Below are 24372 nucleotides of genomic sequence, written 5' to 3'. Positions count from 1 at the left end.
CCAGTGTTGCAAAAGGATGAGTCTTTGCTGTTGAATGAGAATTAAGTCCGTCAGGCATCTTTCCGTGGCCCTTCCCATGGCCCTTGTTTATCTTCCCGGCTATCTCTTGGGGCAACCAGCCACATTGTTGGTAACACATCTGTTGTCATCTGCCTTATCTCCCTGGATTTACCCGGGGTCTCCCTGAGTCTGCTGCCCTCCAAAAGGATGAGCTCTCTAGACTCGAAGCCTCGCAGATGAATTCCTATCTAAGGTTTTATAAGTTACAAAGTGCAGGCTGGAGCTCGGTTCCCAAAGCAGCCCCCAGCCCCAGGCCCTCAGAACAGGGGCGGTTGCAGCCAGGACCCATTTGTCCGCTCAGCCTCCCTCAGACCCTCGGGCAGCTTGGACCCATCTGCTCCCCAGTTCTAGGTCAAATCAAGCTGAGAAAGGATCAGGCTTCATTTGACCCGAGATGGCTACGGCATCTGGCGGCTGCCTCCACCCCCCTCCTCCCCATCCTGGCCAAATGAGCCTTAATCCCCCTCCCCCCTTGGTGGGCTTTCGGGGACGCCATCTCCCCTGGATGATGCTTGCAGAGCTTCTGGGAAGACGGACACATCTTGTTTGAATCCCAGCTCAGCCACGTAGCTGGGAGATCAGGTAAGTTACCTAACCTCTCTTGTGCTGCCTCGTTTGAACAGGGAAATTCTTAATGTCCACTTTGCAACATCATTATGAAGAGGAGAGGAAATTGACAAGGCATCCAGTCCTGTGTCTAGCACACAGGAAACACTTCAAAAGCTACTTCTCTCACCTTCAGCGCCGAGGGAAGAAACCACCATTTGGAGTGAATCCATTCAACACCTTGGGGCCAAGCCCATACTTTTGGGAATTTTACTCCACTGAGTAAAGAAGAGACAGGGTCACTGGGCTGGGTCACCACGTTCTGCCCCTTCTGAGGTGTCCTGTCCACATAGGAGGAGGACCCAAGATGCAGAAGCTGCCCCCAACCGAGGTGGATAGAAGAAGCTGTAACTTTAAATTGGGACATCCCCAAAACATCTTTGGTTAACGAAAGACAAGACAAATAAATATCAACAGACAGATTTCTTTTTCACCCTCGCCCTAAAAATTTACAATGGAAATGTTAAAATTTGCCAAAAATTAATTTTAAAGCATAGCATGTAGACAAATACAAGGCATCTTAAGGCTAACATTTGGAGGTCCAACTTCAAAGAAGCAATAGTCTAAAATTCCTCTCGTTCCCCATGGAAAATAATTATTTCCTTTCATCCAAACTCCCTGGCTCTCCAGAAGACAAAGGCGACGAGTCGTGTGCATGACCACCCACCTTTTAAAATGCATGTATTTAACCAACCTGCTCCGTTCACATTGTGCACATTGCCGTAACCTGACATTTCAGACAATCCCTATAGCTCACGTCTCAGTTTCTTCCCCTCCATATAATCTTAATGCCCCCATTTATTTCTGGCTTGTTTCCATGAACACTTTGACTTTTTATTAAATCAAAATTAATAGCTTTGCACCCTAAGAAATCAGGAATCAGCTACCAAACTATGATATTTTTGAAAGTCTTTCTAAGGTTTTGGTGTTTTGGTTTTGTTTCATTTTTTTCTCAGTGGTAGCCCTGGATGAATTACTTGAGGGAAATCTTTGTTAGGACATCGTAAGGCTGTCTGAGCTCACACACGTTTAAGAATGCATCGTGTGGGGGGCGCCTGGGTGGCTCAGTTGTTAAGCATCTGCCTTCGGCTCAGGTCATGATCCCAGGGTCCTGGGATCGAGTCCCACATCGGGCTCCCTGCTCGGCGGGGAGCCTGCTTCTCCCTCTCCCACTCCCCCTGCTTGTGTTCCCTCTCTCACTGTGTCTCTCTCTGTCAAATAAATAAATAAAATCTTTAAAAAGAAAAAAAAAAAAGAATGCATCGTGTGTATGAGTGCCCACAGGCAGAAAAAGGGTGAATATCAACAGTCAAGAATTGTGCTGTGGATGTAGCACAGGAGAACCCTACATCAACAGCAGGTGCCTAATATCATATTCTATGTTGTTGCAAGTCAGGTTGGAGAGAAACTGGAAATTAATTGGGATAGCCCTAAAGACAATGTCTGAAACATTATTGCACATGCTGCACTCATTTTTTCCCAGTTAGCCTTTTGAAATACTTGCTTTTGTTCCTCACTAATTTCTAGGTAATTGTCCACTTTGGAACTCTTACAAAGTGGGTAGGTATTTGAGAACCATGATGACCTATGACCTTTGACCCAAGGTGATCTTTACTGGGAGAGATCCATGAAAGATTGATTTGAGCAGAGCTGAGTTAGACAAACAAGCCATTCACATAACTTTAAATCCGGAGGCAAATCAGGTAAAAATGTTAGCAACCTTAGTGGCCTGGAATTTCCTGCCCCCATAAGTCAGGAATTAGGGCAATATTTCTCCTAGCCTCTGCGAGTATTGATGAAGAAGTTTCTGGATCTTCCCCTTCAAATGGACCCCTAGAACCATCCATCGGAGCATACTAAGTCCCTTCAACAGGTAAGCTGGCTTCTTGACAAATAGTTTAAAAAAGGAACTGAAAAGTGTGTCTTTTACATAATTTAGAGCAATATTCTAAATATTTCAATCACAGACATATTGAATCACAAGGATATTCAATCGTTCTTCCAAAGAGCCCACATTCTAGGAAGACTCCCTCTTAAACAAACTGCACTATTTTAATTAGCGTTCCCAGCCTTTAGTCATCAAAACACAGGAAACTGAATATCAGAGGTTCTGACAGGGCTGGGGTCCCAGGAGATGCCACGCAGACAAGGCAGGATCACAACCTGAGAGAAACTGTCTGGGGCTGTGCTCCCAGTGAGGGGTCTCGCGTCAGGGTAGGATGGCGGCTACACTGGGGCAGCAGGGGCAAGCTTTCAAGGCTGTACTAACTGCCACTCCGTGTAGAATGGCCCAGCCTGGGAGCTACCGACCCTGATGCCTCATTCCCACCATCTCTGAGCCCACTGACCAAGCCGAGGGAGCAAAGTAGGTAGGGAGGGTTTAGGGAGCCACCCGTAGGCTTCATGTTCATTTTCCCTGAGGTGTATTTATTGTAAAATGTAGGGAAAAAAAAACTTGATAACATTAATGAAAAATTTTTCAAAGATTTATTTATGTACTTGAGAGAGAGAGCATGCGCACGAGCAAGAGGGACAGAGGGAGAGAGAATCTCAAGCAAACTCCATGCTGAGCGAGGAGACTTACACGGGGCTCAATCTCAGGAGCCTCAGATCATGACCTGAGCTGAAATCAAGAGTCGGACACTTAACCGACTGCACCACCCAACCGCCCCAACATTAATGAGAATTTTAAAACAGAAAAGCATCAATAGTAATCCTATGACCACTGTGTTTATTTTCTTCTACATTATCCCCAGTCTTTATTCACAGGCACACACTTATTATTTGTGGATTCCTTATTGGCAAACTTGCCTACTCGCTAAAATGTATCTGTAACCCCAAAACCAGCACTCAAAGCACTTTCATGGTCATTCACAGACATGCACAAAGTGAAAAATTTGGCTGGCCCCACATCCAGGTTCCCAGCCAAGGCAGAACACAGAGATGCCTTCATGTTTCAGCTCCATACTGTAAACAACTGTCCTCTTCCCAGTCCATTTAGCGCAATGTTTTCTGTATTTTTATGCTTTATGTTGGTGATTTCACTGTTTAAAATAGCCACCCGCCATAGCGTTGTCAAGTGTCCCCAAGAGCAAGAAAGCTGCGAAGTGCCTTATAGAAAAAAGTACGTGTTAGGAAAGCTTCGTTAGGGCGGGACCCATAGCACTGTTGGCCACGAGTCCCATGTTAATGAATCAACAATAGATAACAAAACACACATAAAATAAGATAAGAATTGATGAGTTGGGGCGCCTGGGTGACTCAGATGGTTAAGCGTCTGCCTTCGGCTCAGGTCATGATCCCAGGGTCCTGGGATCAAGTCCCACACCGGGCTCTCTGCTCCTTGGGAGCCTGCTTCTCCCTCTGCCTCTCTCTCTCTGTCTCTCATGAATAAATAAATAAAATCTTTAAAAAAAAAAAAAGAATTGATCAGTTGACAAAGATACTATAACCAGAGGCTCACAGGAACCTAGCCATGTATTTCTCCTAGGAGCAATGGTTTGTGTTCACTAAGTCAGTGTTTGAAGTGACTTTGTAGAACATTACCATGAATACTGAGAATTAACTGTCCTTAAAATTCATCTCCCTTTGCTTCAGTTACTATTATATAAATAATATTTGTCAATGTTATCATATAATAATGCTCCTTTGTGTGAGTAAATCATCTACTTAACCATTCCCTTATTGCTAGGGCCTTTGGGTTGTTCCCAATATTTCAACCTTATAGACAAAGCCGCAGAGAGTATATGGTATGTGCACTCCATAAAGACATGTAATCATCTTATCCTTGTCTGAATCCCCAGAATAAATCTCAGGGCTTGACATATAGTTTATCTAGAAAAATGTTTATTGAGTGAATGAATTCATTCAGCTTAAGGTGGGACCATGATGGGCAGGGACCATCAATTCAACATGGAAGACTCTTAGTAGGTGTTCAATATATGTCTGTTGTTTGACATATTAACATCTGCTGATCACCTTCTCTTTGTTATGTAGCTCACACCAGGCCCGGATTCTTACTTTTATTATATTGTTTAATCCACATTACCTTTGGAGGTTAAGTTTTATTAGCCTCATTTTACTAGTAAGGAAACTGGGACTTAAAAAGATCGTATGTTCAAAGTCACACAGTTAACCAGAGGCACCACCATGCTTCCAGCCCAGGTCTTGATGACTCCCAATCCCTGCTCTTTCTGCTGCACCAGGCTGAAGCCCTCAGTGTGTGCTGAGCCAGGCGGGCCCAGCCCTATAGCCACCAGATCAGGGTGAGCAGATCAGTCGGCCTCCTACAGAGCCCACGGGACATCCAATCCCTGGGGCTCTGCTTTCTCCCTGCTTCTCATAATCCTCCCACCTGAATTCCTCCTTTCTCCCATAATCACACAAGCTTGACATGGTGTCTGTCTCCATTCTTCACTCCCGGGCCCTGCCCTTATAGCGGTAATTAGTGGACACTCAGCCTTCAATACCTGGTCGCCGGTAAGCTGAAACCCACACCTGGCTTGCCTGGACTATGGGAATGGATGAGATGAGGCCAGCAAGGCAGAGGCTATTGGATTCCAGGAACTTTACAAAGTTGGGATTTTGATCTCTTCTTTTGATTTGAATGGATCAGAGATGCTGGTGGGATGGGGGCACCTTGGGGTCTTTTTTTAAAGTTTATAAAAGATGAGGCAGAGATGGAAATAAAGTTTGTTCCATTTGATCTGCATTTCAAAAACAGAGGCATCACCTTGACTGGTAACTCCTCAGCCAGGGAAGGATGACGGGTATTTGGCTTTAACCCTAAGGTTGGTATTGTTAATAGAATAGCTCAGATATGGTGGTGACTCCCAAAACAGGGGTCAGAGGCCTCCTGTAAATTCAGAGGCTTACCAGTTGATCTGTCAGTAAGCTTTCTTATTTGCTGTTTTACAAAACAGTTACACAGCCGTTATGTTCTCTATTTCATGAAGCCATCAGGAAGGAAGAGAGTAGATGGTGTTCCCTCCTCTGAGAATGTCCTTTGCCTCTTAGTTGTCTGGGGCACTCCCACTCATGGGTCTTGCAAGATGCAGGGCAAATGTTTTTCCTTCTCTGAAGACTTCTTTGGTAGAACTCCCCCAAAGTAGTCACAGCCTCCCCTTTGCCATATACGGCCCCATGTAGACTCATGGTACACAATACACTGTCCTGGAAACATGGGCTTATTATGTCTGTCTCTCCGGGGATAGAGGCCATATCTCATCTATTGCCGGGTCCCCAAAGCCCACGCTGTGACTGCCACATAGAAAGTGTTCTGCACGCACTGATGAGTGAGTGGGAGTAGGCAGAGATCAGCATCTTTTTGAGAAGCTGCAACATCTTTTTGCAAATTTATTTAAGTACCCTAAAAATTCACAGTATTGTCTGGAAGCATGGAGCCTTTGAAAGGGACACTAGCCCTGGTTTCTCTGACCTGGGAGGAATCCTTTCAGTATCCCAGAAAAAAATCATTGCTCCGTATCTCCCCTGGACACCCCAAGTGATGGTAAGCAGGGGGAATTGTTCTTTAATCCTGTCTTTCTGCAGGCACGCTGCCTTCTTCATCACCAAGTGCCCTAAGATTCTGGAAGATGGAATAACAAACATAATTGCAACGATCGTGGTTTGTTGATAGCAATGTTCGTTATAGCAGCTAACATTCACTGAGTACTGATGTGCCACATACGTACGTTCCTGGTGCTCACTTCAGTTAATCTTCATTCTGTTCTCCATCAACCCTACGGGATAGTATGATTGTGTCCTTCACTTTATAGACAGGAAATCTGATGCCCAGAGAGGTAAAAATAAAATTGCCTGAGGCCATACAGTAAATTAGGATCAGAATCCAGGCAATCTGGCTCTCGAACCCGTACCCTAACTTCCAAGCTCTGCATAGAAACGAGTGCACTGGGTACTGGGTACTATGTTAGCCCTTTTCCATAAACTAGCTCACTCATCACTGGGGACAATCCTGTGACACAGACAAGCGAATGTCCCCACTTGGCAGGTGAAGCGACATTCCAGCCCCTCCATACCCTATGTGTCACAGGTACCATAGGTTGGCTAGGACCACACCTCATACACCTCAGAAAACACTTCTTCCTTGCTCTGCAGAAGTGCATTTTCTATAAATTCATTTTGGATCTCTCAATATGCACCTATCATGTCCATTTCTGCTCTGGACCTCAGTTTTCTCACATATAAAATCTGGAGACCAGACAGAGCTCTAAGGCCTTGTCCTACCCTCGCATAGCGTCCTGCTCCCCTAAGGTCTATGGGAAAAGAGAAAGGCAGAGGGAGGGGGAAGGAGAGGGGGGCAGTGGAGTTGGCAGTTATAGGAAGGTGATGTGGCATCAGAACTCCCATGTTTTAGAAATGGGCAGAGGAGAAGAACCTACAAAGAGCAGTAAAAGCAAAAAAAACAGGAGAGGGCTCTCAGAATCTCCTGGTGATCCCCCCAAGATTCTGTTCTTTACCCCCATTCAATACAGAACACCCCTTCCCAGACCTTCTAATAGAAGCTAGGCTAGCCCAATTTCCAGGCAGCTAGGGGAAGCTGGTGGCAGACGGACGTATCTTAACACTCCACAAGTGAGCAATTCCAATACTGTCCTCCCAGCCTCCCTGCTAAACCCCCGGCCCCACCGTCCTCCTTTTGCTAGCTACGCTGGGAGGCGAGAAGTCCTCCAGGGAACACCGGTGGTGGAGAGGGCGTGCCCCTCTGACACACCTGAGGTTAGCTGAGGCTTGACACCCCACCTGGAGAGCAGGTGTGCCCAACTGCTGTCTGACAAACCACCTCCCCGGCATGGGGGCCAGCACCTCAGTCTTCTGCAGCCCCAGACCATGCCGGGAACCCGTTGCTTTTTGTGTGTCGCTCATGGTCTGGGACTCCACAGTTCAATTCAGCCCAGCGGGTCATTGGAACCGCACTGTCTGGACACCCCGGGTGCGGTGGGCTCGTGGGGTCCCAGGACCAGGAGGCTTCGAGCCCCTACCCTGTGATCATTAGGGGTGCACTGTGCAGCCTGTCTGAAAAGGCCATGAAGAGATAGTGACCTGAATGACAAATCACCCGACCTGAAAGGAGAAGTTTCCGGGTCCAGCCCCATCACTTCACCTCTCAGGACTTCCATCTGCTCATCTATAAAACAAGGGGAAGAATAGCCTTTTCAATGAAATGACCACAAATCATAATGTGAAGAGCGTTTGCCACCATTGGAGGGAGTCTTCTCTGAGAGCTCATTTCCCTCCACGAGGACCCCTCGCAGCCCGGAAGTGTGTACCCTTGGCCTTCCGGCATCGAGGGACAGATGCCTTGCCTGACACACACGGAGTGCTTGTATATTTGTGAGAGGGAGGGGTAAGGGGACGACTTGGTCCCAGTTGCAAAACTAGTTGGTGTCGCTGTGGCCACGCGGCTCTAACACCCACCCAGACACGGCTTGCCGAGAAGTCTTCAGGATTTCGCAGGGGCAAAGGGACAAGGGCTATGTCCAATAAATGAGGCTGAGACCTGCATTCCCCATTTATAAAAGCTGATGTTGAGCACTCCAACTGAGAGAGAGGAGAAGCCAACCAGAGCCTTTTCAGAGTTAAAACAGCTCCCAGTGGGAAAAGGCTGCTGGGGCTGGTGGAGGCTATTATCAGGGCCCAGGTGCACTCACGTGGGTGATGCTGCTCAGCCAGGGCAGGAGGGAAGCGGACGGGCGCTGGGGCTGCTCTCAGAGTTGGCAATTATCTGTTGCCCTGCTCCCTCACACATGTGGCAGGCAGAGATAAATCAACGGCAATCAACAATAAGTCTTCAACTTTCTAATGAACTTGGTGGAGTGTGCCTTCTATTTTTAACTGGCCCAATTTCTCCGTCACATCACATGACTCCTATTGTCTTGGCTGACAATTATGAGAAACAGTGGGGGGAGCGGGGAGAAAGAGAAATTGGGCCATATTTTTTAGTTCAGCAAGGTGACAAACTCTCTAGTTGCATGTGTATTTTCTCTTTCATTTGCAATTTAAGTGACTTTAGAGAAAAATAATGACTTCTTACTACTTCGGTACTCTATTTAAAGAAACTTACTACTTTAGTGCTCTATTTAAAGAAACTTAAAGAGCTATCAAATGACCTTATTGGGGTCATGTATAAAGTTCTCAGATAAACAGGAAGTTGCTTTAGAGACTATGCCAATGTTCTAGGTTCATTTAGCTTCAGGGGTCTCAGAAACTATTTTGTTTTGGAGATGGGGTGGGCCCATCTTAAGTTTTTAAGATTCGCGTAATATTTCACCTCGTATTGGGCAGCACTATAGGGTAGTGGAAAGAAGACTGCCTTAAGCTTGGAATGAAACTATACTCTGCCTTTCTTGAGCAGCATGGCCTGGCGTGGGCGACGCTCACTACATAGATGTGTCCCCCACATACTGTCCTTCCCTCAGTCTCCATATATGACATTCTCCAGGGCAACTGTCAATGTCTTAAAGACAATAGGTAACTCAGAGCTCACCATCCCTGAGGATGGGGGGAAGAGATCCTTGTTTCTCATGTGTTACATATAAAAGAAAGCCAAAGTGGTTCCTTAATTCATCAGTTTCAACAAATCAGCTTAACTACACAGGCTCCGAATTACCCAAGTTCAGAGTATCTGAAAAATTTGAAATCCGAATGCCCTTGTTAGGAAGTTAAGAATCTGCACCTTCGGCATATGGCTCGGTCCCTAATTCTGAGTCTACTATGTTTAAGCCCATGATTCCCAGACTGTGCACTGAGGTACCCTGAGGCTTACAGCAAACTCATGGAAGCACAGAAGAGAATTTTGTAGTTTGGAGCAATGCCTGACAACCATTAAACATCGCACAAACCACGAGCTCGTAGTTGTTCCTTCGTGCAGCATTAGATTGGGCTATATTCCTCTCCATGACATCATATCCTTCCTTGCAAAGCAGGGTTTGGGGGTTCAGTGACACCAAGCATATGAAGTATGAAAATCAGTGTGAAACAGGAAACAAGGGGGGTGGTGTCCAATCAGATGCCAGAGAAGCTGTGTAGCACCCGAGAGGCCCACAAGGCTCACCACATCCTGTTACTGTAATTATTTAAGAATGAAATAGGGGCACCTGGGTGGCTCAGTCAGTTAAGCATCTGACTTCGGCTCTGTCATGATCTCAGGGTCTTGGGATTGGGGCCCGTGTTGGGCTCCACATTCAGTGGGAAGTCTGCTTGAGGATTCTCTTCCTCTCCCTCTACCCCTCCCCTTGTGCTCACTTGCAATCTCTCTCAAATAAATAAATAAAATCTTTAGAAGAAAAAGAATGAAATAAAAATAGTTATTTTCCTTCCAATTTATGAGTATTATTTTGGCTACTATTCAATGGCTACTAATTTGTTAGGAGATAAATACTTACTACGTTGTTGGATGTAACTACTTAATCAACAGAACTGTTAGGTATTTCTTTTGGCCTAGGGGCACCATGAGCCAACATAGTTTGGGAAACCTACAACATAGCCTACAACCCTAGAGATGGCCTTTCTAGCTTCTTACTTATAAAACAATATTAAAATACAATGGAAACAATTAAAAATATTGTGGCAGGTTGTCTTTTCCCCCAAAGAGCCCACAGCAATATTTCCAGTCCTATTCTGGTTTTTGAGAACTTGCCTCTCCTTTCATTAAAAGGTTGAGTTTAACTTCCCTTCCCTGTTGAATATGAGTCAGGTTTAATGACTCCCTTCTGACAAATGCTGCGGATACAATGTACAGAATCGATGCAGTGTGACTCTTAACACCAGGTCAAAAAGGTGCTATGGCTTCAGACCACCTCTCTCTTTGGATGCTCACCCTGGGAACCCAACCACCATGCTGTGAGGGAGCCAAAGCAGCCCACGTGGCGAGTCCACGTGAAGAAGCCCATGGAAACTGAGACCCCCACGGAACAGCAATCATCAACTGCCCCCCTACTTATTCAAGTCTTGATCAAACAAGCCTTCAGATGATTCCAGCCCCAACCTTTGAGTCTGTCAGCTGAGGCCCCGGACATCATAGAGCAAATATAAGCCATCCTTTCTGTGCCCTATTACAATTCCTGTCCCAGAGATCAGTGAGCATAAGGCATGGTTGTTTTTAGCCTCTGAAATTTGGGGTACTTTGTTTTGCAGCATTAGATAACCTAAGCAAGGATGACAGATACTTGTGAGATGCCTCTCCAGCCCAATAATACTGGCTTTCCCAGCTCTTCTCTAGAGCTCTCTCCACATGCATTCACCCCAGCCACATAACTGTAGGGAGCATGCCCCCACACCTCTGGCCACAGAGGATTGGATGAGGAGTAACAACCTGACCAAACTGGGCCAATCCAAGTCCTGTCTCAGGAATGTGGAACCGAGAGGGAGATGAATGCCCCTGCCGTGACTGGGTCCCCTGACGTGTAACTTCAGGAGCTTCGGGGCAGCCATCTTGCACGCCATATTGACTAGCAAGCAGAGAAAAAGAAAGAGACACACAAGGAAAAGCAGAGGTGAAGGAAAGAGAGAGTATGTTGCCCAGGTCTTGGAAGGACTTGTCGTTCTAGACTCCAGTCCTTCCTGAGGCTCCAGGGAGCAACCTCCAAGGCATTTCTTTAAGATAAAATCCCCCTGTTTTGCTTACATTTGCTCAGGTCGGTTTCTGCAGCCTCAGGGTATTTTTCACGTCTACCCAGCACTTTACAGCCCACTGAGCCTCTTTATATGCATGATCTCATACAATCCTGACCAGGACTCTGTAGGATGTATGTTATTACCCCATCATTGAGAAGAAGAAACAGAAGCCCAGAGAAAGTGACGCAAGCAAGGCTCACAGGCAGAAGCAGACGTTAAACCAGAACTAGAACCTGCCCTCTGTCTCCAAACGCCAAACTCTGTTTGGGAGACATTTCTTCCTCCTGCTCTGTAGAAGTGGGGAGGTGACATCCGGTTTATCCTCAGTAACCAACCATATGTCCACAGCCCTTTCCTGTTGCTGCATAGGACTCAGAGATGTCCAGCATTCAGGCCAGTCCCTGGGAGACCAGACCCTCAGCCAAGGATACAGAATGTCCAGTGCTCAGCACCCAGCAAACTCAGTCCCCAGAAGAAACTTGCCCAGTTGGCACTGCAGGCACTCCAAACAAGGGACTCCTCGGGCCTGAGGTGGCCAGAGAGGCTGCCCAAAAGAAATCGCATTGGAAGGTTGGGAGGACTTGGATAGGTAGGGGGGTGAGGGAAATCGTGCTCCAAAATTGCTGTTTTCTTCCAAGGGTTTACTCAGGTTCTTTTGGGAATAAGACATCTGAACTTTTCAATCCTCAGCTCTCCCTGAGAAAGTCTGCTGAAGAAGCACCTAGTCCAGCCTCCAGGCAATGCATGAGACCCCCTCTGCCAAAGCCCAGCAATGTTCTACGCTCCTGTTCCCCAGCAAGAAGTGGGGGGCTGTGGATGTGGACAGGGCATGAGCACAGAACAATCTGGGTTCAAGTCCTTATTCCGCCACATATCCCCGCCAGTCCCTAAATAAGTCACTTAACATGTCTAAACCTCGGTTTCTTCCACTCTTGTCTTCAACTGAGATGTTGTTCAGCTCAGAGAAAAGGTAGGTGAAGTGCCCAACATCAGGCCCGAGTCACCGTAGATGCGTAACAAAGTCTAACATTTAAATGATCTCATCTGACAGCCCATCCGATCCTTGTTCCGTTCTAATTGTTAGAAATGCTTTCTTCTATGTGGATGAGCGGAGTTCTGCCTGCCCAGAATGCCCACCATGGATCCTGCCTTTGCCTCCAGAGCCCCGAGAAGGACAGCCCCTAGGCCGCCAACATTCCTGCAGACACCACTGCTTCCTGCCTCCCCCGCTCAGACTGGTCCCTTCCCTGCTCCCCACAGTCAGATTTTTGAAGCTGCTGAGGACCTAAGTGTTCCCAGAGAGACTGCACACATTCAAAGCCTTGTTTGCATGGAAACTCCTCTCTGGGCCGGTTCAGCGGCCTCCGTCAATACAGCCCTCAGATAAGATGCTGTAACTCAGAAGGCTTGGCTCGAGAGAAATCGGCTACAACTGAATCATATGGCCTGGGCTAATGTCCTCCAAAAGGCAATTTCAGATCTCTCCATCCTTCTACCCCCTTCTCTCCCGTGCCTGGCCTCAGCACTGCACAAACAGAAGCCAAAGGGAAAGGTCCAATTATTCCATGGAGATTTAGCTACTGTATTGACAAAACTCAGCGTTAATTCCCAGAAAGCATTCAAGCCCTGAGGTGGGGGCGGGGTGGGGGCAGGGAGAGCCCGCTGGATAACTGGGTGAGAGTCATAGCCGCTTTGCAGCCGAATCTGACCTAGTTTAATGAAATCAGGTCATCTGTGAGCTCTTCATTACCCTCAGACTAAACAGGACCCAACAGAGCAGTCAATGTCCCTGGCCTTTCTGAATTCCGCTCGTTCGCATTATGACATTTTGATGTTGGGTCTTAATGCGTGTTGACTTAGTGGCTGGGCCCCTGCAAAGGTAGTAAACAGCCTGGGTGAAGGCTGGAAAGTAAACAAGAGAGCTGCTGTTAAAAGCACACACACACAAAGGCAGTGTAAATACCCCAGGTCCCCAGCCTGCATCCTCAGGGAAGCCGGCAGACAAAAGGCGTCATGAGTGTCTGTGACTATTATCGCTGATGGACGGATGGGACTCACCCATTATCCTGCCGCCTCGTCAGATGGAACTCGCAGTTTCAGCAGATCTTCGGGGCAGGGGTGGGCTGGGAGGGAAATGAAATTGTCAGGTTCGGGTTGGGATATTGGCTTCAAGGGCAAATTGCTCCCTGGCAACAACTGTGGAGGACTGGGCCCGTCACTCCTCTTGAGACTGTCCTGTGGGATGGTGATGGCTTTATTTCATCTGCTGTCCTGATCTGCATTTTCCGGAAACCGAAGCCTGTGGTCTGGGAGTCTGCAAATGAACCCTCTCCGCTCGCTGGATGCTCATTAATGGCATGACTATTTACGGAAGTAAATGATATGTGTGAGTTTCCCTGTCCCTATCAGGATCGTCACAGACTGTCAACCTCAGAAAGGGCAGGATGCTCCATCCGTAACATACACAACAGAGGCTTCCGTACAGAGGTGGTCCAAGGACTGAGGGTTTAGGGTGGGGTCACATTTTTAACTGAAGAGAAACTTAACAGGCACAGACTGGTGTAGGCTGACAGCCAAGGGGGGCAGGAGGAATTCCTGCACACACTGGGTAGTCTCCAAAGTCCCTAGTGCTGGGTGGGGTGGAGAGGCTCACGTTGTGATGAACTGGGTCTGGGTTTGGCTACTGGACCACTGCCTTCTGCCTGCTGAACAATGGCTCGTGGTGGGAAAACGCCATCCCCTCACCCTTGCCCCTGAAGGCTACCCCTCAAGGAAACACTCCTGGCCAGTTACCTCATTTATGCTCCCGGTCCCTGTTGGGAGAAGCTTGAGGTCCCACCATGTAGGCTGGAAGAAGCAAAATACTGCGACCTAGGGGTGACCCTGGGCAAGGGGTATCACTTCTCTGGGCTTTAGTTTGTCCATGTATTCAGTGAAGAGGCTCTGTTGTTTAACTTCTAAGGGCTTTCTACAAATTTCTTTCTGATTTTAAAGCCAATCCCTGCCTCAGTCCCCAGGTCACCGTACTCTTCCTCAGAGCAGGTGTGCCCTGGAGAAGCCATCTGTGTGGTCTTCTGGGATCCACCACCGACCTTGACTTCCTTAATCTCAGCCTCAGACATGAACCTGCTCCCTCCCAGTCCCGCCATTTGATAGTAGTGCTTGGCCTGGATCTATTGTGTCCTTTAATGATTAGTCGACTTGGAACAGAGCCGAAAACCAGTTTGTTTCCCAAAGGCAAGGACTGCAAGCTGGTCTATTCCATGAGTCTCCAGAGCCAAGGGGAGGAAAGGTGTTGAATCTGTCTCTGTGCCTGGCCCGACGACCAGAGTCTGACTGCAGAGAGAAGCCAGATCCCACCAGCAGAATGACCGCTGAGATTCTGGCTTTAACCCATCTGTACTATCTAATCGGGAAAATGGCAGGATCGGGTTTCCTGTTTTATTGGCATTCGATAATATATATTGAGTGCCCATGTCTGCAGTGAGGCAATTGGTTTAAAAGGGGGTTATAAGGATTGACTTGTGTTTAAGTGCTTAGAATTCCAGGATGGTAATTATCTTGATGTGCATCCTAATTTATAGGAACTCCAAAGAGCTCAACAGCATATAAATTTGAGCCTGTCTAAATGAGTCTCTGAAAAAAACATCTACAATCAGAGAGGCAAAAAACACATTGCAAGAAGAAAGGCTAGAGAAGTTTAAGCCAGTGGTTCTCAAACATTTAACCTACAGAATCTTGTTTTTGAGATAAAATCTTACATGAAAACTGAATACATAAAACAGACCCAAAGGGAACAGATCAGGAAGAAGCAGAGGAAAGGCCCAGAGCCCTGCCTCTTGCTCACTATTTTAGCCCCCTCCTTAAGCCACCACAGCTCAAGGCACCGATGGAAATTCTGGGAGCTCTGAGGAATGCGTTTTGAGAAGCAATGACCTACTCCAAGCTCCTCCGTTTGTAGATAAGGACCCCAAGGTCTAGAAAGATAAAATGAATTGTTAAAATCAGAGTGCAAGTCAGAGATAGAAGAGGAAGTAGATTTCCGGGTCTCTGAGTGATGCTTGCTCACCATTACATGAAGTGCCTACTTTTTAATGCCGCCCCAACCAATCTCCATTATCTTCTCCCATTCAGAAGTTAACTCTAAAAGTGCCCTTTCCAGAATTGAAACAAAGCTTTAGCCATGATAAGATGAAAAGGCATAATGTTGTGGTGGAAAGGCAATTGTCCTGGAAGTAGGAAGGCGTGGTACATTGCCTTAGATAAGTCATTTTATTTCTGGAACCTATCATCTTCATCTGGGAGATGCTAAACTCAGTGGCTTCTAGGTTCATACAGATTTTAAGGCTAAATATTGGAGATTTAGATCCCCAAGGTCATCTCTTCTGTATTCTCCTGTAAATGATTCTTTTGACTTAGACAACATAGCAAAACTAGAAAATTCAATAGAAAGATCAGAAAATAAAGTTATGGAAACTTTTAATGTGTTCTATATACATATATATATAACAAAGAATTGGAAAATAGCACAGAAAAGATGAAATGTTGGGATCAATCCAGAATAGTCAACATCTGACTAATGTTATTTACAGAAAGAACAAACAGGGGAGAAAATTATTACAGACATAATTACTTTAAAAAATTTCCTAGAAGGGAAGATCACGAGCCCCAGGACTGAAAGTATAACAATGACCAAAAAAAAAAAGGACAAAAGACCCACAGTAAGTTACCTTAGTGTAAAGCTTCAGAAGTGGGTTAAAGAAAGATCTTAAAACTTCCATTAACTAAAGAGGAAAAAAAAGCTTCCAGGGAAGAATATTTAAATTCTATCCAAGGTTTGGGGATCAGAATGGTATCAAATTTCTTAATAGCAACATAGAATATTAGAAAACAAAGAATGCTTTCATATTTCTGAAAGAAAGTGATTTTCAACATAGATCTCTATACCCAGCCAAACTAGCTAAATAATATAAAAATAGAATACAGATATTTTTTGTTATTCAGGAACTCAAAACTTTTACAGCCCATACACCATTTCTTAGGAAGCTGGCATGGGTTATGCTACACCAAAACAAGGGATTAAACAACAGAACAGATCAGTAGATAGCTAATGAGAGAGAGAGAGGTGATAGATCAGTTTAACAAATGAATAGGAGCAGAAGAGCCAACAGGAAAAGGCAGCAATGATAAGTCACATGTCCCAGACAAAATAGGCTATGGTATGCTGGGACTTAAAGCTACAAAGGTTTATTTCTTGCTACATGTCCACTCTGGGTTGGTCGTGGCTCTGCTCCATGTCATCTTTGCTGCAAGCTGACGGAGCATCCTCTATCTGAAATGTTGACAGCCATCATGGCAGAGGAAAACAGACCACAGCAAACAATACTCTGGCTCTAAGATTTCCTCTCAGAAGTGATACACACACATGCCACTTCTACTCACATTTCATTGGCCAATGGACTAAACCTCATATCAGTGAGACTCAGAGATCTCATCCTCTCCAGGAAGGGACTGTGAATATGTTTTAACATGCAGTCTACCACATCCCAGGATGACAGCTGACTATCAGGCTTAAAAAACAGTCCAAATTGGAGCACAAGACAACGAGCAATGAGAATGTTCTAGAGGTGGGAAAATGCAACTGATAGATGGTCTGCTTTATATATAAGCACTTGCAAAACACTCTTGGTAAACCTTAATGATTAAAAAAAATTGAAAATACGGGGCTCCTGGGTGGCTCAGGTGTTAAGCATCTGCCTTTGGCTCAAGTCATAATCCCAGGGTCCTGGGATCGAGCCCCGCATCGGGCTCCCTGCTCAGCTGGGAGTCTGCTCCTCCCTCTCCCACTCCCCCTGCTTGTGTTCCCTCTCTTGCTCTGTCTCTATCTGTCAAATAAATAAATAAAAGCTTTTTTAAAAAAATTAAAAGTATGGACATAGTCCTAAGCAAGGAATTACTAACTCCAGAAGAAACCAAAAAAATTATATTGAAAAAGGAGAGCATTCATAATACGTACTAATTGGCTCTTTAGTGAGCAACATTTTCATAGTAAAAATGTAAATTCTGACTATTGATCTAACTACAGATTACTGAGTAATTATATTGGGAGGATAGAAAGAGCGGAAGTGAAGGGCATGGTTTAAGAGATTTAAATCCTCAACTCTACTAAAATAACCTGAAGGTTAAATATTTTCTTCCTGGATTCTGATTCTGTAATATCTCACTCTGGATGTGCTCCATCAAGAATCAGTAATGCATGGTAATCAACCAGAGGTGTGCTGGCAGTCAATATGGATAATGCCTAGCATTAATAAATTTAAAAATAGCAATATAAGCACATAGAAAATGGAAATAAATCATGTAAAAACCAACATAGTGTTGAAACTGGGTCGCTTTTAAGGAGCAAAATCAGGAGGTAAAGAGGAGAGCAAGAGATTTTTGTTGTTTTTAAAACAATGCACAATTTACTTTAACAAAAATACAAATAAAATACGAAACTAAAATATGGCATGCTACCTCTGATTCATTTTTGAAGTCAGCAGGGTATAGATCATAAATAAATAATAAAATACTTAAACTTCAATGATTAATTTTCAAGGCATCGAGACATAATAAATTGAACCTGACATTATAACCATCCGGGCAGTAATGCAATCTTTCTTTAATGATTCAGGAGGCACTTTAAGGACCTGGCAATGACCTGAGGTCATTTCTCTGAGCATTCTTCCTCATTCTTTCCTAATTTGTTAGTCTTGTAAGAATTGATTTCATGTTGGCCATTCTAAAATTCCAAAGAATCTTTCTCTCTAGCAAATGCAAAACCCCTTCAGAGGCTCTACTAACAGTCCTGGAAATGTCCAAGGCTTTCCCTTTGCTCCTGGGCTGACTGGGGTAAAGCTGGGGGCTTATGGCCCAGTCACAGAGGGCCAAGCTAGGCAAGCTAAGATGTGGGAATCAGGCTGAGAAGAGACAGCCTGGCTTTCTCAGGGGCAGAAAGTACTGAGATAACCAAAGTCACTCAGGAATTTGGAAACCAGGGGCCCATAGTACCCAAATATCACCATGTGGGAAGTATAGTCAAGCTCTTCAAGTCAGAAAATTGGGGGTAGGTGGGGTTGTTTTGCCTGCCCTCAGAAAGCTGGGCTGATGTGTATCGTGCATAGTTTTAAGCAGATTTCACCTGGCAAAAAAAAAAATACGGCCAATCTTCCAGATAAGTTCACTATATGATATATCATATGATAGCATCTTCTGTAAGTATTAAAAATCACATTTACAAAAAAATTCCTAACATCATGGTAAAATATTTATGAGGTGTTAAGTTAAAAAAGCAGAAATCAATTGATATATAATATAAAGGGCTAATATCCAAAATATATAAAGAACCCCTACAACTCAGTGGCAAAAAAAACTAAATAACTCAATTTAAAAATGGGTATAAGATCCAAGTAGACATTTTCCCAAAGAAGACATACAGATGGACTGTTAACTGGTACATGAAAGGATGCTCAGCGTCATTAATCATGAGGAAAATACAAGTCAAAACCACCATGAGATATCACCTTACACCAATTAGAATGGCCATATCATAAAAAAGACAAGAAATGACGAGTGATGGTGAGGATGCGGAGAAAATGGAACCCTCTGGAACTGTTGGTGGGAATGCATACTGGTGTGGCCACTCTGGAAAACAGTATGGAGATTCCTCAGAAAATTAAAAGTAGAACTACCCTATGATCCAGCACTTCTACTTCTGGGTACTTATCCAAAGAAAAGAAAACAAAACAAAACAAAAAACTAATTTGAAAAGATAAATAAATACACCCCCATGTTCATTGCAGCATTCTTTACAATAGCCAAGATATGGAAACAATCTCAATGTCCTTTGATGGATGAATGGATAGAGAAGATGTGGTGTATATATACAATGGAATATTATTCAGATGTAAAAGAAAATGAAATTTTGTCATTTGTAACAGCGGGGATGGACCTCGAAGGCATTATGCTAAGTGAAATAAGTCAGACAGAGAAAGCCAAATGCCATATCATGTCTCTTATATGTGGAACAAAAACAAAACAAAACAAAACAAACAAACAAAAACAAGCTCATAGATACAAAGAACAGATGGGTGACTGCCAGAGTCAGAGGGTAGGGGGTGGAAGATATGGGTGAAGGCGGTCAAAAGGAAAAAAAAGAAGAAAAAAAATTTGTACATGTAGAGAATCTATAAATTGTATAGGTTTGTGTATGCATGTGTGCATTTTTTAAATGTTTTGAAGATTTTTATTTATTTATTTGAGAGAGAAGGAGAGAGCACGAGTGGGAGGAGGGGCAGAAGGAAAGGGAGAAGCAGACTGCCCCCTTGAGCAGGGATCCCCATGTGGGGCTCGATCCCAGGAACCAGAGATCATGACCTGAGCCGAAGGCAGATGCTTAATGGACTGAACCACCCAGGTGCCCCTGTATATGTACATTTTGAATGTTAACAGTACCTCTCTCTGGCTGGTGAAATTGACCAACTTGGGGGGATTTTATTTACGAAAATCAAATGCCACTTAAATTAAAAAGAATCCTGCAATCACTGTAGGCAGAAAAGCAGGTGGAAGGTACAGAACTTAGTCCTGATTTACAGACCAATCAACTGGATTCACTTCTTTGGCCTCAGTTTCCCCATATGTGACATGACGCTACTGAATGAGAAAAGTGACTTGCACTCTTCCCTGGAGCCTGACACCAGTACCTGGGGGGTGTGAAGCACGTGGGGTTCTACATCCTCCATACCAACTTTATTCCAAACAGCTACCCTTTCATCCACAAATACAATTGCATAATCTCTAAAGTCACTGCTGATCATATTTTTATGAGAATCTGATGTGGACAATTATGTAGTCCAGCCTGTTTTCCTTCTTGACTCGGGATCAAGAAGCTTGAAGCCAAAGGTAGTGTTCACCTGAAATAACATGTCATCCCAATGACCCGTCATGCTTTTCCCCCCATATAAGAGATTCACATCTTTCTTTTGCTGTTTTATTCATTAATGGCTTTGTTTCATGGACACCAATAGTGAAAGCTCTCCCTTATCCCTTTTCAGAAGAGGCAGAGTTTTAATGACAAGGTTTCAGTACCATTTGGCCCCAGGTCAGGTCAGTACTGGGTCTCCAACCACCCCACTGTGGAAACTCGAAGGAAAATATTAAATCTGGAAAAAATCTGTGCAAAAAAAATAAATAATCTGAGCAAAAATCTGGAAATAATCTGTGGAAAACGTGCATCTTTTTTATTTACCTGGCATCTAATGTCTTATTAAGTAAACAAGCGGAAATCCTTATAAAGTGGCCACACCCCTCTGCCCACACTTCTATTTGGGGTCTATGTCATTTATTTTTCTCATCCAAAGAATGAATGCAAGTTCCTCACCCAAGCCAAGGTTTAGAGACCACACATATAAGATTTATTAATTGATTTACTAAAGAATAGACATCCCACTGCTTAGCTCAGTCTCCACATCAGAAAGAAGGATGTCTCCTTAATGAATTAAAAGAAACTCGGCTGTACTTAATCCTTGGGTTCTGGCTCTGCAATATCTCACTCTGGGTGAACTCTATCCACCCAGAAGCAGCAACAAATATCAGGCACTAGGCGCTCCTAAACGTACACACCACTCAGAGTAGAAGAAAACACACTGACCAGGGCATATGGTCACCAGAAGGCAGAAATGGGCCTCATTCTCCCACCAGTCCAACTGGCTTGGCCTCAGCCTGGGCTGAAATCCCATTTACTGTCCTTTGTCTTCTAGGGCAGCTCTTCAGTGGGTCCCAAGGAGCTCGGATTGCAGAGTGCTGTCCTCCAGGCACACTGATCTTGTTCATCTCGAGGCCAGCCAGCGATCCTATAAGGCATGGAAGTTGGCTGCCCCAGGGCTCACCGCCCTACTGAATTCTGGCTTCTTCCATCCACCGTTCCATCAACACTGCCCTCACCAACATTGCCTACCACCACATTGCCGAACTCAGTGGGCTTTATCAGTCTTTTCCTTTCTAGACTTTCCTGCTGCATTAGACATGTTGACCATCATCTCCTTCCTGAAATCTGTTTTCTCTCATTGAGAGGAACTCCTCTAGCTCTGAATTCTCCTTTGCAGATATCGTCATGCAGTCTCTCTCTCACCATCCCTGACATCGGGATGCTCCTCAGAGCTCTGTCCTCAACCCTCTCCTTTTACTGCACATGCTCCTGGTCGATGTTCCTTTCTATGGCTTCGACGGCCAGCCTCGGCCTTGGACACACTGCCCCCCTCCAGCCCTCTCTTGTGTGTCTGTGGCCCTTGCAAACCCAAGTGCCCACTGAACATTTCCACCTAGATTTCTACAAGTTCAAACCTGAATTCACCCTCTTCCTCCTCCAAAAAACCTCTCTCATCTCATGTTCTCCTTTCTTGTGAATGACCTCACCATCCAGGCCCCTAAATGAATCAGGAAACTGAAAGTCAGTCTCAAGCCTCCCTCTCCCACCCCTCCCTCCAGCCAACTACCGGGTTATGTCAGTCCTCATACCAAAGTATTTCTCCCATCTGCCCCCTCGGTTTCCCTGGCTACTGTCCTTCTTGTTCAAACCTACGTCACCTCTCACCTGAAGAAGTCTCCTCCCTGACCTCCTGCCTCCAGGCTCTTCCCGGCACACTGTCAAGTGATCACATAATGAAAGACTGACTGTATTCTTCTTAGCTGACGTTTACTCTTCCTTCATGATCAAGCTCAATTATCACTTTCTCTGGGAAGACTTCCTTGATTGCTGATCAGTTACCTGTCCCTTCTCTGTCTTCCTCAAGTACCTTCCTCAAGTACTTTGCCTCTATCATCCCCCATACTCCTCTGCATTGTTTGTTTACTTGTCTCTCAATAGGACTCTTAGCTCCTCCGGCTCAGGACCCGGTCTTCTGTCTTTTTAATCCTTAGCGTCTTTAACAATACCTGGCCTGAGTAGTCCTCAATACACCAATACAGAGAGGGAGAGGGGATAAAGGGATGGAGGGAGGGAGGGTCCCGGGTTCCTCTACCAGCTCCGCCATCAATCTTCTGTATGACCTGGAGCATGCCATCTTAATTCTTGGAGTTTCAGTGTACCCATCTGCAAAATGAGCTGCTTCGTTTATTAAAGATAACTATGTTTCGAGCACCTTTTATGCTGGGCACAATGCTCCCTGCCCTGCCTGTCATAAACGTAAACAGATTCTTTCCTTTCCTAGGACCTTCTGATCAGAATCCTATTTTCTTGGATCCGTTCTGCCGCGGGGACAGATGGCTCACTTCTAATGCATTTGCCATAGCTCTTCCGTTATTTGCATGCCCCCTGCATGCCTCTCCTGGGTCTCTCGCACTCTGAGGAAGATGTGTTTCTAACCCAACTAGGTCCCCTTCCACAAAGTATTGCAAGGGATAGAAAGGTAGGGAATGACCCATTCCACCAACACGCAACTTTTCTGAAGATCCCCTGCCTTGTGGAATATACCACATGGCTTTGGGATCTGCATGTACCAAGCATCCTTCACCTGGGTAATTTTAGCCCGAAACTCCCCATTTGCCACAATTCCCTGGGAAACAGTTTTATGTTGGCCTGGCTTGGGGAGTCTGAGCTCCATGTTCTGTTTCTTGCACCCCCTTCCTGGCCCCTTTCCAAAGTTGTGATGTACGGGAGGAATGCAATGTTTCCGTCAACAGATGTTGAGAAGAGGGACGGTCGCCAAAAAAGCTAAATCGTCATCTTCCATAGTGGGAAGCCAACAGATTGTTCCTCAAACTATCACATCAAGAAGCAATATTTTACTGACAGAGGTGGAGGAACATGACAAGAGTCTTAAGAGTTAAAAGTTGTCGCCTCTGGGGAAAAGCAAATAGGGAGAAAGGAGTTGGGGGGCAAACTTGCTTTTCTTAAGAAGCCTTGCAGAACTGTTGAAATGATGCGCATATATAACTTTGATTTTACAAAAAAATTAAAAACCACATTAAAGAAAAAGTAAATCCTCCCTGAACTTGAGTCCTAGCCCTCGTCGTGATGCCTGTACCCTGAGCCACTGGCCATTGTGGTCTCTGCTGGTGAAACAGCAGTTCTGAAAATCCCTTCCAGTCCCACCCCTCTGCCACCCCGATCCGGCAAGCCCTCCCCCCTCCCCCTGCTCCTGCGCCCCTCAAGATGCTGCAGCACCCACAGCGGGGTGCATCCCGACAGAGCCGGGTGACGTGCAGCTTCAGCAACACTGCAGACGGCAGGTGGGACCTGGGGCAGCCCGGTTCACACCCACCTCGAATCCCGAGCGTGCCAACCATCACCGCGTTCCTCGCAGGACTCCTGGCCAACTTTTTCCTTGGGTCAGCCCCGCCTCCTCATCAGCTTCTAGGAATCGAAACCAAATAAATGCCTCCCGTGGGAGAAGCAGCAAAGCTTCGTTTACGGGTGAACTCCGCCAGACCCAGTGGCAGAGAACAATTTCTCTCATTACACCAGCTCCTCCCGCTCTGGCCGCGCAGGCAGAGGCTGCCCCATTAGGAACGCATTTGCCACGGTGTAAACCACCCTGCCACCCACTGGGCTACGGCCAGTTTCCGAGCTGCCGCCGGAGACAGCTGCAACGGGTCACTCCGATCCGCGCACTGCGGCGCCCAGAGAAACATTAGTCCCCCAGATAGACTGTCTCCTTCCCATGAGAGCGGTGGAGAGAGAAAGGCGCCCGGGGAGGGCGGTGCGTGTGTTGCAGTGATTGGAATCACACGGAAGAACAGGCTCTCACACACACTCAAACGCTCCTGCACGCCCACACACACACACACACACACATCCCGCATCCCTGAAGACGAGCTAGAGCTCTCAGTGGGCACCAGGCAGAGCCCAAGCTCTGGTCCTGACACGTTAAAGAAAGGCATGCAGTCAGCCACCATACCCGTGGACCCCAGGGAAAACACACACACTGATGAGCATGCCTTGGGCTCACACTTCACTTTTACTCACAAATGGGACAAAGACTTTTTTTTTTTTTTAATCTCATTTCTAGGGCAAGGACGGAAGGGTGCTTTTTT

General features: G+C 45.7%; 1 long non-coding RNA gene across 1 annotated transcript in view; it reads right to left on the bottom strand.

The window, feature by feature from the left end:
• The window catches only part of LOC118007605, a 90645-nt gene extending 66803 nt beyond the window's left edge, over positions 1-23842 (bottom strand). Inside the window, exons 1-2 of the long non-coding RNA XR_004678438.1 lie at positions 23601-23842; positions 13360-13424 (exon numbers count right to left, since the gene is read on the bottom strand). This is a non-coding gene — a long non-coding RNA (uncharacterized LOC118007605). The remainder of the gene's footprint in view (positions 1-13359; positions 13425-23600) is intronic.
• Between the last annotated feature and the right edge of the window lie 530 nt (positions 23843-24372).

This window comes from Mirounga leonina, unplaced genomic scaffold (genome assembly GCF_011800145.1).
Source record: "Mirounga leonina isolate KUSES-001 unplaced genomic scaffold, KU_Mleo_1.0 Mir_125, whole genome shotgun sequence".
NCBI classification, from domain to species: domain Eukaryota; kingdom Metazoa; phylum Chordata; class Mammalia; order Carnivora; family Phocidae; genus Mirounga; species Mirounga leonina.
Note: the sequence above shows the minus strand (reverse complement) of the source record. Positions and strands in the feature narration are given on the sequence as shown.